The sequence below is a fragment of the Molothrus ater genome, chromosome 3, assembly GCF_012460135.2.
Source record: "Molothrus ater isolate BHLD 08-10-18 breed brown headed cowbird chromosome 3, BPBGC_Mater_1.1, whole genome shotgun sequence".
Taxonomy (NCBI): domain Eukaryota; kingdom Metazoa; phylum Chordata; class Aves; order Passeriformes; family Icteridae; genus Molothrus; species Molothrus ater.
Window position 1 is genome coordinate 105,850,147 of NC_050480.2, and position 18,367 is coordinate 105,868,513.

The window sequence follows — 18,367 nt, forward strand, 5'->3', positions numbered from 1 at the left end:
TGTTTTACCTGTTTTGAATCCTTTATTCTTTGAATCCTCATGAAATGTTCCAGGGTATTTCTGGGATCAAAGCTGGTTTATGGACAATTAATTATGTAGCTCATCCTTCTTGTCTTTTTGAAGTATTGACCCATTAGATTTCTTCCAGTCCTCTGGAGCTTCCCTAGTTTTCCAAGACTTATTGAAAAATCAATGTCAATTGTCTAGGGAGCTCTCCAGCCAGCTCTTAAAATTATTGAATGCCAGACAAATTTTAAACGACCTAGTTTTAGTAGTTGCTGCTTAACAACCTCCAGAGTTATTGTGGGAGTGGGAGATATTTCATCATCATCATCACCTGACATGAATCTACCACTTTGATTTTTTCTAACTGCAAGGAAAGTCATGAATATTTTTCTGCTTCTCATGCATGATTAATGCCATAGTTATGTGGTTTTCTTATATGAATAGATAAATACAAGCTCCAGGATTGCTTTAACATTTGCTATTTTATTACAGAGAACTGCCTGTTTCTTATTCATAATTGTTATCAAAATTGTTATCTGAATCTTAGTAATTAGTTATTTGTGTATACATTTTTATTAAATTACTGATTTCTTTAGACTGTTAAGCAAAATATACCAAACCACATAAAGCCACAGAGCAACTTGTCTCAACAGCAGAGTTTTCTTTCCTTAGAATATTGTGGAAAAAGCATTATCTTGCATTTGGTGGTGTTATGTGTTCAGGGTATAATATCTTCACAACCTCAATCTGAAAATATTCCTTGTGCTTCCCTGAAGTATTTCTTTAGATACAGCATTTCTCAGTTCTGTTTCCTGTACTTTAGGGAAGTTTCCATGTCTTTCTCTCCAACAAATGCCCCATGCTTCCCCTTTTCAGGAGCTCATGCAGGCTTTTTCATTCTTTAGGATAATTATAATAATGCCAACAGCTTTACTGAGACACCCACTACACTGGAATTATTATTAATATTTAGAGGTATCTTACTCATGGATTCCTAAGGGATTGTCCCAGTGTTCTTCTTTTCACAGACACTATATGAAAAATTAATTTGAATAAGTATTCATTATTAATGTGCATTTAGAAACTGATTCATTGCATGCTAAAGCAAACATTTGAAATAGGTCAAATGACTCATGCTTGGAGAATGTCCATTTCTTTTACTGCCTCTGAGTGTAAATTCAAATGGACATATATGTAGCTAGAACAGGTGAAACTTACCTTATTTTCTGATCACTTTGCACACTGACAGTGCTGTGACTGTATAGCTTTTCAAGAACAATTTTAAGTTCTGTGATAATGTAGGCATATTCAAGTCAAAATTCTCTCATCATAATTTATTTTCAATTGTCAGAATGTCTTGTGCCTTGTTAATAGTTTCGGTCTTGACTATCACAAATGCCTTATCAAAAGTTCTGCCAATACTGTGTCTGAAGCATTTTATACAAGCCACATAGTCCTCTTGATTTGTTGGCATATCAAAAAACTAACATAATTAACACTTTAAACATTTTGGGGTTAGCTTCCCTAGTGCTTTCTGAGATGAGGCTGTAATTCTTATTAAATGAATTCTTCCAGGGAAGTACTTCAGAGAAAATTCATGAAGTTGTCTCTGCTGACATGTGCAATGATATTCAGATTAATTTCTGAATTTCCCCTGACCAGTATATTGGAAAACTGTAGCTGATACTTTATGATAATGAAACTAAGCACTCTTTTGCTGTACTTGCATCTCCAGAACCTTGTGAATTAATTTTTCAAAGAATCTGCTTCCACTAAACTTTCTTTACTCCCTAGAGATTTCATCTTTTGGTTTTAGATTACTGTAATTCTGATCAGCCAATAGTGAGGCAAAACATTCTCACTTTTTCCTTCTTGTATTATTCAAAGCTTTACTTTTTCTTTGTTACCTGAATCTTCTTACTGTTTAAACTTTAAGACTATCTCCTTCTGTGATGGCTTTTAAGTACTGTGAAGCTGTGGCAGTAGCCTCATGAGCAGCCACAAGGTGAAAGTATCAAACCATGCAATTGTGCAGACACTGACACTCAATGAATAGAAGCCAGCTCTCAAAACAAATATATTATCTCTCAGCTCATTACCTTATTCCAAGGACCTGGAGAGAAAGAGGTATCTTCAGAGAGTCATTTCACTTCCCAGGGAACTATTTTGAAAGAGATTAATTACTGCCCTGAAGAGTATAGTTCATGCTGCTTAACTTTAGGAATGTCAGACAAATCTACATGTAAATTAATTGCCTGCAACTACTTTCACAGTCAGAGGAGAAACAACTATTACATGTTTCTGTTGACTATTTCACATCACAGAATCATAAAATCATTTATGTTGGAAAAGACTTTTAAAATCATAGAATTCAAATCTAAAGCTGTTAAGCCCACCATTAACAAATGTATCTAGTGTCAAATCTACATCTCCAGGGATGGTGACTCCACCACTTCCTTGGACAGTCAGTTCCAATGCTTGACAACTCTATGTGTGAAGAATTTTTTCCTAACATGTAAATTGAATACATACTAACATGTAATCTGAATCTCTCTTGGTACAAGCTGGGGCTGTTTCCCCTCATCCTATAAATTGCTACTTGGGAGAAGAGACTGACACCCACCTCACTCCAGCTTCCTCCTTTCAGGTGGTTGCAGAGAGCCATAAGGTCTCTACTGAGCCTTGTTCTCTCCAGAATAAATAGCCCAAGTTCACTCACCTTCTCCTCATAGGACTTGTTCTCTAGATCCTTCTCCAGCTGATATGTATTTTAAGATGAGAAGAAATACATTGTAAAGGACTATTTCTTTTAGGATACTGTTATAAATTACACTAAGCAGCAATTTGAGCTATGATAATGATGAACTTGTTGCAGATGTTGGTCAAAGAAATCCTGTCCAAGGAGATTCTTTCTGTCTTGAAGAACCAGGTGGCTAGTGTGAGCTTGAGACACAGTACTTAAGATATTTCATTAAATTGGGATGAACTCCACTGGGTGTGAATATGTGCTTTTTGTACTGCTACTGATGGGGAAGATACAGATCCCACATTGTCCTGGCTCGTATCTGTGTAAACACTAAGGTAGAAATGCAGTTTAAATAATTCCTGTCTGGCACTGACATTCTGTTTACATTTTACCTCTGATTCTATTTACCTCCACTTCTATAAAGCTGTTCCTTTTGGAATACCAGCACAGTGTTTTCTTATTCTGTTTGTATATAAAAATGCAGTCCAGTTGTATTCAGTCACACATTGCTACTAATAGAGATAACAGCCAATTTTCATTTGCCAGGGTTATGATCTATAAGAAATTATTTTGAGTTGAATAAATCAGGAAATGTTAGCATACTTTATGCCAGGTCCATTCGAGCACTGAGAGCTCAAAACTGTCATGTGTGCAACATAGGGGACTTGATAATGGAGTTTCCTGAGGGTATTTTTTTTCAACTTGATTGTTTGTAGGGATTTTTTTGCTTTTTGTTGGGGTTTTAGTTTGGTTTGTTGTTTTTTGGGGAGTGAGAGTGGCTTGGTGTATTTTCCTTTTCAAGCCAATTAAGAAAATAGAACTTTATTTTTTTTTAATTTCCCAAAACCCTGAGGACCTAAAAGTTTTATGAAGTTGTTTATATTTACATATATGAAGTTGTATATATTTACAAATCAAAATAACTGGAAAAACTGCTTCTCCTAAGTAAATGAGATAAGCCAATGAGTTATTTACAGACACTGAAATTTATCACAGAATAAAATGCAAAGTTCAGAATATTTCTGATTTCAGGAATATTAAGACTAAGAAAAGAACTTTGAATTGATTATTAATTTAGATTTATAGATTTTTTTGTCCATGAATAACCCATGTTCTCTTCTCTCATTATTCATTAATCTCTATTTTATTTTTTCCCCCTACAATATGAAAAATTTGTTTCTGTAGTAAGATCATATTTGGCCTGCATTCTCCAATTAACTTATAGCTATTGCTGTCTGGCTTAAAATATTTTGGCCATTTTTAATCAGGAGAGAAAGAGTTTCTCCTTAAATTTTCAAAGGAATTTAGCCCTTGTTTTTTACTCTTTGCTCCACATATTGCAGATGATTAGAAGCTAGTTTTTGCCTACTGCGTACCACGCTATTGCAATGTGAGATTTTGTGCTTTTCCCAACAGTATCTTAAGGTCTGATGTAAGCTTTAAAAGCAAAAATACCATAATCCAGTACATATAAAAATTCATTACACTGAACTATTCATTCAATTATAACATCATAATTATTTTCAGTGCAAACAGACAAAACAGTATTCATTAATATAAGTGACATAAGCTCTTTAAGGCTACTTTAATGTTCTCTACTATTGATGTCCTTGACAGAGTATCTGTAAACATTTTATAATTTGTGAAAACTTCAGTAACCATTTTTGATATTCAGATTAGAATGATATTAGATTAACAGTTCATAATATTGAAATGTTGTGGTTTTCTTTTTCTCACTAGGCAATCATATTTAAATTATTAAAACTCATTGAGTTACTGAAGCAAAATCATTAAACAACACGAACATCTTCTATGACTAGAAAGAAAGAGGATCTTTTGATGTATTCTTGCTAGTATTATCTCTTAATTATAATCCCAGTCTCTGTCCTGGGAAACTAGAAAAGAGATGTTATAGAAAAAACTATGTTGGAAAATCTTCTAAACACATACTTGTCAGACATATAATCTGTTTTTCATAAGAATTTCAAAATATCCATCAATGTAACTATCATTATTTCATTGGAATCATCAATAAATTTCACTTTCAATAATTTTTATCTTCAAAACATAAAGTTCATTGTGTCTTTAAACCATTATATAAAATTCTTTTATAGCAGAAAAAATTACATTAGTCTCTTCACAAACTGTCATAAACTCATTAACATAAATGTTTCCATCCCAAAAATGATCACATTTCAAGGCTTTATATTGCGAATTAGAGAATTAATAAAATAAGAGAATTAATAAAATGTGAAAATGCTTTCAACTTTCAAACTATAGCACCATATTTTCTATGCTAACCAAAAAAGTTCATAAATAAGAATGTGCAAGAATCTGTCTCATTTCTACCTACATAAATGTTGAAAATATTTGGTAAATAGTAAGATTATGATTTGACAGGTGTTTATAAGAAACAATAAAATAAATAATATTATTTTTTACAAGAGCTATTGATGTTTTTCTTATTAAATACTGACTACTTCCAAAGATAGATCATAAAAAATTATTTTAAAAGCTTCTAACAAGAAATGTTATAATGAATTAACCTATATATTCCTTTCTACAGGTGTTGAAATTCTTTTCAGTACATTTGTATTCTAAGGAAACAACATGACTCTGATGCACTATGATACCCATCAGATCAAAAAACCCATATTTTTTAGACAGTATTCTGGTTTTCTTCCTGCAGCAAAGTGTTCTGTTGTACATCCTCGGATCGCAGAATCTCTGCTGCTCACAGTGACTCTGAGATACCTACAAGGCCTCTTTTCCCAGCCTGGCAGTCGAAGAAGGAGTCAGGATTCTTCTGTTCTCGTTCTCAAGGTTGTTTATTATTTCTTATCTATAACATTATTTCTCTGACCCACTGCAGGTCTGTCTGGCAGGTCAGGTTGAGGCACGCTGCCTGTCCTTGGGGCAGTGTTATCTTTTTATACTAAAAACTATGTCTACACTATTTACAATAACCTCCCAATACCTATCCCCTCTGTTAGACAGTGAGTTTCTACTCTAAAGCAATCTAAAAGTACCAACATCACCCAGAATATGAAGGTTAGGAAGAAGAAAGAAGAAGGACAGGGTACACCCAAATTCCTCCATCTAAGGACCCCGAGCTCCCATTCTAAAAACCTCAAAAATCTATTTTTCACCCCGTGACAAACTAACTGTTAAACTCTCTTGACTTGTAATTCTTCATATAAATTCTTCATATAAATTTGCTCCATGGGTCAAAATCAAAGTCACAGGTGTCTTGGGCTCTGTGTCAAGGTCTCTGAGCCCCCTGGGCAGGAGCTTGAGTCCTCCAGGGCAGGCAGCCAGAGGAATTTCCTGGATTCCAACACTCAGAGACAAAATTTAACAGATATTTTTGTCTGAATAAACCCAAATTTAAAATCTTACTCCTAGTTTTACTCAAAGAATTATAATTTATTTTATTACAACATCATTCTTTAAAACATCTGCACCGTTCATAGTATTATTGCTATGAATGTGTTTCATCCTAAGTGAAAACCTTCTCTAAGTGAACACAAATATAAACTGGATGTCTAAACACAATAGACACCTAATTATTTTAATTTAAAGTTTTTGTAACAATTGCCAATAATGATTATGTTAGGAGCAATGCCAGCACAGCTTCTAAATGAAACATACTTTTATTAGAAGTAGTCCTTGCCTTGTAGAGAAAATACTTTTTTTTTTTTTGTCTCTTCAGGTTAAATTTCTTGGAGTCCTCTCCTCTTGCACTCACATCAATATAAGATTTACTTTTTCTCATACAATTCTTAAGTAAAAAGAGTTGGAAAGGCAAAAGAATCAAATTTAGCTGAGATTTAAATCACAGATAAGCTGTTGTAAGGTAAGAAAGTTTGAGATGACTGGAAAGAAAAGGCTATTCCTTAAGGGGTAATCTTTATCTGATCTCAGTGTTCAGGATATTGCTAGCCATCCTCTCAACAGAAACTTTTTTTATGGTTTTAATCTGTTCTTGCTTTTTCTCCTCAGAAAAAATGACTCCTCCGTTTTTCTAAATTTGCCAAATTATGACTCTCCATAGAAAATAAATAATTCTTATCAAGATGGCCATGGCTTAAATGCATTCGCTGTGTCCAAACAGACTGATTATGCTGCTAATTGTAAAGATCACACTGAATTTTGTTTTAAAATGAGACATTCAAAACCTGTAATTCTTAATTTGGTATAAACACTACAAGTAGGTGAAAATAATGTTTATTAATTTCAATTCCCTTGTTCATGAGCCCCACTTGTAGAGATGGTAAATCAGCATCAAATATTTAAAATGTTTCACAATGTCTTGCATTCCATTCTGCTCTTGTATGGGGTTTTGGGGTTTTTATTTTGTTTCTTTTTCTCCTTTGCAAAAGGGGAAGAATTGCTGCTATTTTCAGACCCTTTCAATCAGTTTAGGAACCTAACACTATTTTTGATTTTAAGATACTGGTAGCATTACTGTGCATCATATCATCATCTGTGATATACTCACTGTGATCACTGTTTCAGTTAAAATGTTTTGAATTATTCTATTTTGTAGTCACTACTTATGTCCCTCCAACTGTGCTTTGTTGAGTATTGCTTTGATTCCTTTTAATGACTTCACCTAGAATTGTGTTTTGTCTTTCTTTGCTTCGCTTGTGTGTCACATTAAACTCTAGTAATTTTTTTAACTATTTTTTATTGTCCTTGCTGACCAATTTCTTACTGTCCCTTGGACTGTTCAGTGTAGAGAAGAAGAGACTAAATGGAGATCTCATTGTGGTCTTCAACACCATCATGAGGTGAAGTGGAGGAACAAATACTCCTCTCTTTGCTCTCTTTGCCAGTAACAGGACTCAAGGAAATGACATGAAGCTGAGTTAGAAGGCATTTAAGTCTGATATCAGGAAAAAGGTTTTTCACTCAGGGGGTGATTGGGCACAGGAACAGGCTCCCCAGGGAAGTAGTCACAGTAAAAAGACTGACCGAGTTCAGGAAGTGTTTGGACAATGCTCTCAGGCACATGGTGTGACTCTTGGGGTGTCCTGTTCAGGGCCAGGAATCGTGCATCCATGATCCTGATGGGTCCCTTCCAACTCAGCATATTCTGTGATTCTGTGATCTCAATAGTCATTAGCAGTATTAGTCTTATACTGCAGATTGTCTGTATATCACTTTTTGGATCCCTATTGTCATTGGATAGAAGACTTCACATTTTTTTATTTCATACAAAAAATTCTCTAATTATGCTAGGGAAATATTTTTATCATGTTTGCTTCATATCTCAACTACTGCTACCTTGCTGGTATGGTATATAGAGCTCTGTCCAGAGAGAAAGTTTCTCATATTCAACTCAAACCTGGTTTATTTGGTCTTCATGATCTAAAACTGTGTACACAACTGATGCATGCATTAAACTCTGAGCAAACAGAGAGTAACCATTCACTAATGTCAAACAGTAGGATAAATCATAATCACAGATTATTCAAAAATACCAAAAGAAACAGGTCTGTCACCTCTGATCTCAGGAGCTCAGCCAGGTGATCAGGGTGATCAGCAAGAGAAAGAATGATCTGTGACACTCAAGAATTGAAGTGCTACAGCTATGATATTTAATGTATTTAATTCAGCATCAGTTTTGCCTATTTATGATGCTTTATTTGCTATGTTTATTAGTTTTATCTGGACACCTTTAAACAATAACTTGAATTGGCTAAAAAAAAGGAAATGTGATTTCAACCTTTTTTTTGGGGGGGGGCGTTCAGACACAGTGGTGGTTTGGTTTTTTTGGACTTTCTCCTTCCCAAATAAATCAGGAGTATAAATGTGTCACTTATACTCTACCCTATCTGATTTAAAATACCAAAGCTCCAGTCCCAGATATATTCTATACACATTTTCTGGATCATTAGGCTCTTTCTTTGTTTCTCTCTGCCTCTAGTCTGCTCCAGCTTCTAGCTCTAAAACAGTAAAAACTATGTAAAACCCAATTAAAAAAAACCAAAACCCTACATAAGTTTTATCAAAGTATAGACATTTCAGGAAATAGATTTTTTCTGCAAAAGACTGAGTTTATTTTTTATTTAAAATCGCTTACTTGTAAAAATTCTAAAAAAAGCTGATAATACCCCCTATGATTAATTTATTTTAGAGAAGACATTTATTAGACTATGATTTGACAGTGGAGAAAAGATTATAAGTAGTCTACTGAGAAGTAGAAAGACTCACTACTATTACTAACTATATATGCTCAATACAGTGTAAAATTTTGAAAAAATATTGACCCTCTGTTTTCAGTTGTCAAGGTAACTTCTATAGTCTTAATTTTTCCCCCTTTCTCTATTTCTTGAAAAAGAGCATGTTTGATTAAAATAAAAATTTTGAAAAATAGGTTTGTATACAACTATGTTGTTTGGGGCACTTGCTGTTTTTTTCCTAAAATGACAATTACATTAAAAAAAATCCTCAGGAAACCAACACCTGAAAAAAGGTCTCACTCTCTTCCTTCAAGTGTGGTTGTGTAAGCAGAAACCACCAAATTTGTTAATGAGAGGGGTGGCTGGTAGACCAGAGGACTGCTCAGCCATTCAGCAAGACCCAGAGTGGCTGGACAACTGGGCTGAGAGGAATTTCAACAAAGGAAGTGCAGATTCCTGCACCTACAACAAAATTTGCTGGGAGTCCTGGCAGACAACAAGGAGCCAGGAATGTGTCTTTGTGGCCAAAAAAGCCAGCAGCATCCTTGGGTGCATTAGGAAGAGCAATGCCAGCAGGTCATTGCCTACTCAGCACTGGTGCGGCCGTATATGGAGCACTGTGTCAGCTCTGCACTCCCCAGTTCAAAAAAGGCAACTGCTGGAGTGGGCCCAAAGGGCTACAAAGCTTCTCAGGGGGCTGGAGCATCTCTCTTATGAGCAATGAGGGAGGTGGCCCTGATTAGTCCTGAGAAGACTGAGAAGGGATCTTATCGCTGCATTCAAGTCTCATAAGGGCAGGTGTAAAGAAAATGGAGTCAGAATCTTTACAGTGATACCCTGTGTCAGGGCAAGAGGAAATGGTGGCAAACTGAAAACCACAGAAAATTCCATCTAAATAAGGAAAAGATTTTTTCCTTTGAAGTTTAGAGAGGACTAAAACAGATTGCCCAGAGAGGTTGTGGAGTTGTCTTCTAGAAGGAAGAGTGTAATGGTTGTAAGTTATGGTGTTTATCATTCCAAGTGATTGCTATATGTACTGAGGCCCTGCTTTTCTGAAGTCAGAAAACATCTGCTCTGCTGATAGGAAGTAAATAATGAATTTTTCCTTTTGCTTGATTTGTACACACAGTCTTTCTTTCATTATTAAATTGTCATTTCCTCTATCCATGAGCTTCTTTGCTTTCCATTTTTGTCCTCATTCCATGGAACAGTGGTGTGAGTGGGAGGCTGCTTGGATGCTTGACCGCTGGCTGAGGTTCTACTAAGTAAGGCTCTGTTACTGCACATAATGTAAGATGGATACATGTAAGAAGAAACCAGGCTCTATACTGGGGTTGTTGTGCAAACAGAACTTCCCAACCAACTTCATACATACAAATCATGTTCAACAAAAAAAAAAAAACATCAAGGTAAATAAATTGTATCCTTCAGTATATTGCTTTGTGATGATTGTCATGTTCTCATCTAAAAGTGCAAAACCCACAAGACAGTGTTTATAACTCCACATGAAAACAAATAAGCAGTAGATGAAAAGTTTAGCATCCCAAATAGGGATTATGTTCTTTTATGAGGTCATATTTACAAATTCATTATACGATCTTGGTCAATCAAGCTGTTGGTGTTTACTCAGGTAAAAGACATTTTACTCATCTATCTAATGAAGATTACAATGGACCTCATGAGTCCATCAGGTTACAGAAGTTCAAAGTAATTAGTAATATTTTACCAAATCAATTTCCCAAATAGGGATTCCCAGGGAATTAATTTAGTCCTATAGCCACAATTAACCAATGCACTTAAGCACTTGTTTAATTTTAAGTGATTTGAATGATATTAGATGTTTGAATATTCTGACTGATTAAAATATAACTAAGTATACATTTAAAGAGTTTGGTAACCTGACATGTCTCCAAGAGCATGTTTTTTTTGCTGTTCCCTCCTGGTATATGCATTAGAAGTATAGGTTGATATTTCAGTCTCTTTTGATAAAGTTTTAAGACAGAATTTGTGGTAATGTATCCTAAATAATTATCAGTAATATTGTTCCACTTTTCTTACGGAAAAAAAATCATCCTTAAAAAAGGCAATTCAGAATTTCTCTGAGAACTACACACATACAAACCACACTTTAAGGAATAAACAATCATTAACAAGCATTTATCTTTTTGTGGAAGATAACACCCAGTGTCCTTACTGTGGGATTTTTTCTTTTTTTGGTAAAAATATACATTCCGCTGTACCTGGAACTTCATAACACACTAGAATTAATAAATTCTGAATAAATAATTCTATTATTTATAGAATTATATAATAATTCTGAATAAATTCTATTATTAGACTTCAGTTGTTACTATCTACACATAGACATATCCATTACAAACAATTCCTTTTAAACATGCCTTCTTGCAATTTTGCCTCCTCTTGTTAGCTTCACAGCACTTGTATTTGTGCTAGGTTTCTGTGTGTATCTTTTCCTTTAATTTCTGTCCTCCTTTTTGACTGTTCCATGGTTCGAGAGAAATATGCTTAATGTTATGTTGTCTTGATGCATTTTCTCACATATCACACCGATTTACTCACTGGACTAGTATATTTTTGTGGTTTTTACTGGTATTTACAGGGTTTTATCATTCTACTTATGTACACAAAGTCTTTCTCTCTGATTTAATTTTTGGTTGCTTAAGGTTTTAGCTTATTTCAGAAAAATGAAAGAAAAAAACTACACAAGCAAACAAAGTCAAAACCGAAATCCAAAAATTCCGTTTTCACTGATATGTGATGCAGATTAAAATTTCTAAAGTAAAATAAACATTATGGAAGATAAACTGAGCTGGATGTGATACATTTGCAAGGTGTGGGCATGGATGTCTTGCACATCTGATTTGTTTGTAATATTTGTAAACAGATATGAATCACAACCAGAAATTAAATAATTTATATAAAATAAAAACTAAACCAAAACCCCTGCTAACTAAGACCTGTGTGTTTTGTTTACTAAGTATTTCTTAAGAGCTTAGTCTAAGATACTGGTTGTGTTCCAAAAGTGAAAAGCAATTTAGAAATGACCCTGTGCATCTGTGGGCATATATGAATAAATGCATAACACACTGCACTATTAGGACAGGTATAAGGTTTTATTGGATCTGTTAAAACTGAATTAATATTTAATTCATCCAGAATTTCAATTGTATTAAGACACAATTTATTTTTGATAGCATTTTTATTCCAAAATTAATTTTATTTTAATTGGTTAATAAAACAAACAGTATTGATCAATATAGAGTATTAAAATTATACATTGTAACCATTGGAACTAGAGTCAGCAGATCATTGAAAGTCTGGGAATTTGGTAACACTTTTCTGGGGGTGCAAAAGTGATATGACTAAGTTTATAAATGTTGTATAATAATTTGTGAATGCAATATTTCTAAAAGCATCTCAGCTCTTACGGAAATATTTTATATGTTGATAGCTTAAAATACAGAAAACTACTGTTGCGTTGCAAAACAAAACTCATTCAAGTCATAAAACACAAAATCAGAATATGTTCTCACTGGGAACAGTTCTGACTTCATGATAGATGTAGCTACCACTGAATGCATTCATCAAATGAAGCAATGCAATATATCTGTCTATTTTCTTCTGTGGCAAGTGCTACCTGAAGAACTTCAGACACCATTTAACTTGCTACTTTTCCTTAAATTCAATTCAATATATAATAATAAAGGCCAGCTTGCTGAAATTGGTTATTCACTTAGACTATCATATTTAGAAACTAATAACTCCCTTATAATATATTCCATATATAAAAGCAATCTTCTTCTGTTCTGAGTTCAGTATAAATTTTGATTGAAACAAAAATGATTAACTGCAATTTATGAAAATATTGCAGAAGCTGCAAACCAAATGTGTTCAGAAAGGCATATTGAATCTTTTTAATTCATGGTCACTTATGTGATCAATATGAGAAAAAAAAAAGAAAAGATAAAGAACTTATGTCTGCCTTTAAATATCTCAGTAACTGTATTTGTTTTTTTTATCAATATCTAGGAAACCTGCTTTGGGATTTGGGAAAAAAGGACAGGGAAGCAGAGGTAATTGTAATGGATCATATAGCAAGTCCAACTAGAGGAATACTCTGTCAAAAATCATTGTTCATTGCTTTGGAAGGAGCATAAAAAATAGAAATTAAGCAATGATGAGCACTCCTCTGGCCAGAAATTAGGAAATAAGATGGTCTTCCAAGTCCAAACCTATAAGAAGTTGACATTCATACTGAAGATTGAAAATTATTATTTTGGATAATAATTCAAAGTTACTTTTTTGAGGAATATTCAAAAATATTATTTAAAATAATTTTTATAAATACAATAAATTCTGCACCCTATTTGTGCTTTGAGGAATTTCATACTTTTCTTGTTAATATCACCAGGTAGGATCAGTCTCTCATCAACATTATCTTCTTCCTTGCGCCAGCTTTGTCCACCACTGGACTACTTGGTGATCTGCTTCCGTACTTTAATTTAGTGGAAATATTTGTATTTTTTTTTTGTCTTCCTATACAATTTTTCCTACTTAAAGTGCTAAAAATAACTTTGAAATACATAAAGAAAAAGGCAAAGGAAAGCCAGAGAACATTCAAAAAGAAGAGGAAAAGCAAACTAAAGGCAGTGACTAATCAGGATCAAGACTTACAGGAATTGTATTGGGTTAGAAGGATGTGTAGGAAGTACCATCTAAAAACAGATATTGAGGCTTTTAGAAATATATTGTAATTTCAAAATTGGGCCTAATTTATTTTCCCACAAGATAAAAAAGAGTCTCATCATCGCATCACAGCCTCATTGAGACTAAAAAGTTCATTGCTGTAATGATCTTTGACAATATAAGCACTGTCATGTGAGACAGTATAGTTGTATAGCACACATGTTAAAACTGAGCAAGGGGATCTCCAGAGTAAGTGAAGGAAAGAAAAGGATGTGATTTCAGCCATGAAGCATATTGTCAAAATTCTTATTATTTTATATTTTTTAAACTGTTTTAGAACCATGCTGTGACATATTCCAGGGAAACAATGTCATTAGAGAATTTGACATGCAGTCTCCTATGTTCCCGTTCTGACAAGCCTTTGCTGTGTTGGTAAGGTAAGGTAAACCACAGGCAAAGCTTTGGTTGTTCAGCATCTTACCTGTGATAAAAAAAGATAAAGTTTTTCCTAGAGATTAGTTACATAGGTCAGACTGGGATCTGACCTATGTAACTTCACTGAGAGCTTGAAGTAGAGGTAAATGAACTTTAATGGAAAAGTTTATTTTCCACAGGAAAAAAGTTCCTTTTCTATACATGTCTGTCTCTTTTATTTTGCTTTGGCTTCTATTTTCATTTGTTCCTTCTCCATTCCTTTTTTATTCCTATTATGGTGCATTCCTTTAAAAAAAATCTAATAATTTTTCCTCTGCATATATAGTGTAATTATGGGTTTTGCTTTCATATTTTTTTCTCCATGAAGGAGCAAATTCATTATGTTAGATGCCCTCTCAGCAGGGTTGGTCTCTCAACCAATTCCAACATAATGCCTGCCTTCCTTGTTTTGCTTAACAAGAGGTTGAAGCCCATTGTAGACTAGGCCACAGCATTCATACACACTTCCTGGACCAAATTGTGTGGTGTTGTGTATTATGGATGTATGTGAGTATATTATGTATACACACACATAAGAATTGCATTACATTTCTTACAAGTTGTGCTCTATTAGGAGCTATTTTTCCTCATTCTTTCCTAAAAACATTTTTGAGTTATTGCCTTTGACTGTTCCTTGTTTATTACTGAGAAATTGTGAATGTCAGCCCTTCCTGTCTGAAATGTCTTTATTATTTTTCTTAAAATGCTCTGCTGTATTAAGATCCCAATCTATCTTAAAATATATCAGCATAGCAAATATGCTATTTTTCTGTACTTTTTCTGTTTTCAGAGCACTTAATCAATTGTAGCTTCTTTAAACATATGTATCAGTTAAAAGTACTATGTTACTACCGTCAAAATAGAACTTGGTCATTGTATGAATAAGATCAGAAATAATATTGTTAGTTTTAAGTGATTATTTACATGGATAATTATTAACAAGATGCAAAAGAGCAGAACAGCAGACTGTTTAAAGTTTTTGTGTAAGCCATGCATTCAGACAAAGACTGACTGGGAAGCACGGAAGAACACAAGTGAAAGGCCAAGTTTTTTTTAAGATGTCTTAATAGAGGTATCCACACAACAATGTAAATATTTGTGTTTAATTTTCAAACCAGATTAATTTATTTTGTGATGCTTACTTATGTGATTGCTTACTTATGTAATGCATATCATAACACAAGGGCATTAACACAGAGTACTGCTGAGCTTAGTAAAATCCTTTAGAATATTCTTGCAATTTAGAGCTCTTAGAGTTCTGGCCAGAGTGTACATGTAATGAAGTGACTACATTGGTTTTTTGTTTGTTTTTATTCTTACAGATAAGAAAGCTGATACTTTAACAATTTTTTTCTTTGTTATGGCTACAGAACTAACAAAACAGCTGAAAATGGGAATGTGAAATAATAACTAAAAATTACTTTTATCATTAACAATTTGTCAAAGGAATATTTGTTTTGTTTGTTTGTTCGTTTTTGAAGGGAAATAGAGGGGAGGGGAGGGGAGGGTGAATAAAACAAATTATGTAAAAGACAGAAATAAGCATAAAAGTCCACAAAGTAATATTTTGAAGAATTCTGTTTGACAATGTTAGCACACTAATTATCAGGGACCCAATTAACAATTTAGAGGGTGGTTTATATTCAGTAAGCCACCTGATATTTCTAAGAAGGAAATTATATTAGCTTCATGATATTTAGACAGAATAAAAGTTGCTGAAGTATATTGAACACTAAAAATGAAAAAAGGTCTAATGATCCAAGTTCATCTGGGGTAACACTCTTGTTTTGTCCGTGACATTGGGGAGCTGTTTTTATTTTGTTGTTTTTGACTTGGTTCAGGTTTCTTTGTGTGTTTGTGTTTTATTTCTTTTCTTCCCTCATAATTATTTCAATTTTTTACTCTCTTAGAGGAATTATTGTTCAGTATACAGTCTTAGTTGTTCTTGAACTGCATTATGAATGGCATAGCAATTTGTAAGTTTTTCTTTTCTTCAGAAGTAAATGTTTTCAAAATTCTAAGAGTATAATTCCACTGAAATTGAGGGGTTTTCTTTATTTGGATGTTTTCTTGTTGATTTTATTTCTTGATTCTTCAATGTATTTAATTTTCTGTTTGTTCTGTTTAATTGAGGAAATAAAATTATAAGATTTTTAGGCATATATCTGACCAGATTTATGTTTTTCATTCTCAAGTGTCTTTTTCCTTTGATCATGTAGGTGATTGCTTCATTCAACAGGGAGTAGAAATATTGTTGGGAAAAAAATCAGATCAATATTAATACAGCTTTTTTATTTATGGTGTGCAGCCTCCATTCTGATCTTTATTTTATAAACATGCAGTTCTAGTGGCAGAGATTTATTGGTATTTAGTAATAGAAAGTACAACAAATATAGATACATATTCCATTCATCAGAAAATAGTTGGCTTGAACCTCAAGAAACAGTTGGGATAAGATTGTGATCCTTTGGGAGATAGGGACCTTCGAGTAGAAATAAATTTTTAAAGGACTGATGAGAAATTAATTTATTAACTTGTTTTCACTACTTATAAAGGTCATCATTAGGCATAACTGTTCACCGTTTTAAGAACATTCTTTGTGGATTTGGTTTCTGCAGTACTTATTAGGTAAATCTGGGACAGATTAAAGTGTAATGAGGAGGAAGCTTATTGTGCAGAGACCTTTAATATGTCGGTTAGGAGTTGCCAGAGTAATTTATATACATTTTTATTAAAATGTGTTGTAAAGCCATCTGGCAAATGTTGTTTGTAGTTTTATAAGGCCACAAAGACCTTCCAAGTTCTGCTCTCAGTTGCCTCATTTGCAAAGCTGTTAGGTAATTCTTCTGTATGGGCAAAGCTCTCTTTCACTCTCTCTGTTCTTTCTCTTTTAGGTTTCAGTCGATGTTGAGATTGGAATATTATTTTTACCAGGTGTACATGGTGATTTGTTGTGTTTTGGGGTTTTTCTTCATAATATCATAGGAAGGCATAGATTGTAATTTCATTTCTCTTGTTACCTGACCATTTTAAAGTTTTTGTTAACAGATGTATTTTATTCTGAAAGTACCTGAAACAAACATGAACATTATAAAACGGAAAAGAACCAGTGGCAGAATTCACAGAGGTGAATGTTTGATAGCTTGAAAAATGGAAAAATGAACCCAGCTGTGGTGTTTCAAATAGAAATAGTGGCAAAAATGAAGATGTTAGGGACAACAAAGAGGAAGATAATATGATAAGTAGAGAAACACTTTGAATTTTGCTAAGTTTTTGATGTCTATAGGAATATAATTGACTTCACATTTCACAACACATAATAAACCTAAATGAGCTATAGAGATAGAATATGTATTTCCTTTACATTCTAAGCTTTCAATTTATAATTGTTCATTGAATTGCAATATTTCCACACAACTGTTTGATTATTCAGGTTGGAAGAGACATCATGACATCTAGTCAAATTCTCAAAGCAGTTTAAATTGAACTCAGATCAGATCACATAGGCTTTTGTCTACCTGGGTGCTGAAAGCTTCCCAGGAAGATGATTCCACAGCCTTGCTGGATATACTGTGTCAGTGTTTAATTATCCCTTAATTATCCCATCTGATTGTTGTTTTGCTTTTTTATAATTTTGTCCTTGTATCCAGCAGGAAATTCCCATTTCAATTCATGGTATGTCAATAGTTGTGTCACTTTTGCATGCTTTACAGATTCTGTAAAAAGTCTGTCTATGTATTCTTGTGGCAACTAGCTCCAAAGTGCTAGAATTTAGCTATTAAGCCTTCTTCACAAATATTTCTTGTCTTTACACTACAAATCCCAGTTCTCTCAGTCTCTCCTCTCAGAGACTGTGTGCTCTATCCTTTGACTGTCTTGGTGATCCTCAGCTAAACTCATTAATTTCTATCAGTATCTTTCTGGAACTGAGCAGCACAGAGCTGGTCACAGTATTCCAGATATCATCTAATAGGGGACCAATAACTTCCCCTGATCTGTTGGCCATGCTTCAGTCAGTCCCTAGATACCCCTAGTGCAAAGAGTTCTTAGTCTGTTCCTCATAGAGTACCTTGCACCTTTTGAATTACATTAAGTTCTGCTGGATCACTTCTGCACCACCTGTAGGAACCTTTAAAATGCCCTCTGCTCTCCAGCATGTCCAACATGCCCATTCCCTGCCCATCTGCAACCTTGCTGAGGGCATGTTCTACCTCCTGCTCTAGGTCCCTGATAAATAGGATAGGTT